Below are 2,911 nucleotides of genomic sequence, written 5' to 3'. Positions count from 1 at the left end.
TCTCGGCCGCGCTGTGCGCATGCGCCGCCCGACGGGGCAGCCGCCTCCGATTAACCACTGAGCGGCTGGAAGGGGGAAAGGACCAGGAGGCGCGGCCGTATGCAAATGAGAAGGGTGGTGCTTATGCAAATAGGGCTCTTCCCGGAGGGCAGGGCGGTGGTTCCTATGCTGTCAGGTAAAGGTAAAGTTTCCCCTTCAGTCGTGTCCGACTCTGGGGTACCACTGCGAGCAGTGATTTTGTAGGCAAGCCTCTTTTGTGGGGTAGTTTGCCATTGCTTTCCCCGGCTATTCTTTACCCCCTAGCTATGTGCTCGCAGTGGTGGCGAACCTATGGCACTCCAGATGTTCATGAACTACAATTCCCATCAGCCCCTGCCAGCATGGCCAATTGGGGCTGATAGGAATTGTAGTCCATGAACATCTAGAGTGCCTTAGGTTCGCACTGACTAGGTACTCATTTACCGACCAAGAAATGAATGGATGGCTGAGTTGACCATGAGCCAGCTGCCAGGATATCTGACCCACAAGGGGCTCGAACTCCTGACCTATGCGGTTACTCCGATCTAAACCCACTGCAATGAATGTGCATTCAGTTTGCCTCTAGAGGTCAGACTGGAGCAGGGGCCTGCAACCTGCGGCTCTCCAGATGTTCATGGACTACAATTCCCATCACCCCCTGCCAGCATGGCCTTGAGTAACTCTCTTTATGATTGCACTGTAATGCCGGACCTATGGAGTAATTTAGAAAGCGCCAGATAAATGTGGGTTAGCATTGCAGCAGCGTGCACAAGATCCAGGCTGTAAAGCTTTCACACCTGTCCACGTTTAATCCGGATTGGAGGTTAGAAATGGGGTTGCCAACCCCCTGGTGGGCCCTGGAAATGTCCCGGAATTACGATTGATCTCCAAGATGCAGAGATTATTTCCTTTGGATAAAACGACGGCTTCAGAAGAAGGACTCTTTGGCAATATATCTGGCTAAGGTTTTCCCTGCTTCTTCCCCAAACCCTACACTTACAGTCCCCCCCCCCCCCCCCAAATCTCCTAGGTTTACCCACAGTTGACAACCCTATGACCATTGAAATCAGTGGGGTTTAATTGGTATCCTCTTCTTTTTCTCCTTCCAGAAAACCCTCCTGGGTTGCCATAAATTGGCAGTGACTTGATGGCACTTTACACACACACAGACACACAACTCTGAATACTAAATGTTGGGGATAAACAACAACAACAAAAAGATAGCGGTTAGGCCCTCTGTGGCAGCAAGCCCTCAGCCAAGCGGCATAGAGATGGGGGGAATTGGGGTGCTGTGTGGTTTCTGGGCTGTATGGCCATGTTCTAGCAGCATTCTCTCCTGACGTTTCGCCTGCATCTGTGGCTGGCATCTTTAGAGGATCTGAAGATGCCAGCCACAGATGCAGGCGAAATGTCAGGAGAGAATGCTGCTAGCTAGAACATGGCCATGCAGCCTGGAAACCACACAGCACCCCAGTGATTCTGGCTGTGAAAGCCTTCAACAGTACATGGGGGGAATTGCTATACACATTCTCTTCCTGACCTCTAGAGGCAAACTGAAAAATTCCCAGGAGGGGAAAATAATCCTCGCCTTTACTTTCTATAGCATGACTTTCCATCAACAATGTTATCACTAGTTCTGTGATCACAACAAACAAAACAACAAATCCAAATAACTCAATAACAGAATCACATTAGAATTGTAATAAAATGGTATTTTATATTAGATCAGTGCACTTCTCTATTTTTTCAAGCAATGGCTTGACAAATACTTGCCAGAGATGCTTTAGGGCTGATCCCATATTGTATGGCCTCTTTCAATTCTATGATTATGATTCTATAATTCTATGAATAGTTATTCAATGCAATTATCTTATTTTATATACATATAATAAGATAATTGTATCTAATAATCATATTCATATACATACATATACACACACATATACCTACATACATATTATATTATATAATAAATATAATAAATAATAATAATAATAATAATAATAATAATAATAATAATAATAATAATAATAATAATAATAATAATAATATGTGTGTGTGTGTGTATGTGAAATTGGAACAATATGTGAAGTTGGAAGAACCTCCTGCCTTGGAACATGGAACAAACTCTGTCAACCCATCTCTGTCAGCTAGAACAGCCCATCTGCAAAGTTAAGGGATGGGGTGGGGGAGGAAATCTGAAAAGGGAAAGCTCATTTGCCAAGTTAGGGGAGACTGTGTGTATGGTGTGGGGGGTGGTATCTGAGAAAGAAACTCTGTTTGCAAAAGTTAGGGGAACCTGTCTCTGTGTGTGTGTGGGGGTGGGATCCTGTAAGTCAGCTTTTAAAAACTGAATAACTAGGCTAGGTTTTCATTATCTGTGGTAGTACATTGCAGGGCAAAGCAGAGAGGAAAAGCAGGAGGGACTGACCTTTAGATCGGAGTAACCGCATAGGTCAGGAGTTCGAGCCCCTTGTGGGTCAGATATCCTGGCAGCTGGCTCATGGTCAACTTAACCCACCAACAGCTTTGTAGAGCCCGGAGTATTTGTTGTACAATGGGCTTTGCTGCTAGTATTTATATAATATGGAATGTTATGTATTTGTTACTACAGCGGTGCAATCCTATATGCAAGCCTTCTGAAGGTGCTAGCAATGGGTAAGATTGGCAGCTGCCAATTCACACTAGAGTTGCCAGGTCCCCACAGGCCACTGGTGGGGGGGTGAGGGGGTAGGTTTAGCAAATATAGGTTAGGAAACTCTTGGAGATTTGGGGATGGACATTTGGGAGGACAGGGACCTCTGTGGGATTCAATGCCATAGACCTCATCCTCCAAAGCATCCATTCTCTCCAGGGGAACTCATCTCTGTGGTCTGGACATGACCTATAATTC

This window comes from Sphaerodactylus townsendi, linkage group LG13 (genome assembly GCF_021028975.2).
Source record: "Sphaerodactylus townsendi isolate TG3544 linkage group LG13, MPM_Stown_v2.3, whole genome shotgun sequence".
NCBI classification, from domain to species: Eukaryota; Metazoa; Chordata; class Lepidosauria; order Squamata; family Sphaerodactylidae; genus Sphaerodactylus; species Sphaerodactylus townsendi.
Note: the sequence above shows the minus strand (reverse complement) of the source record.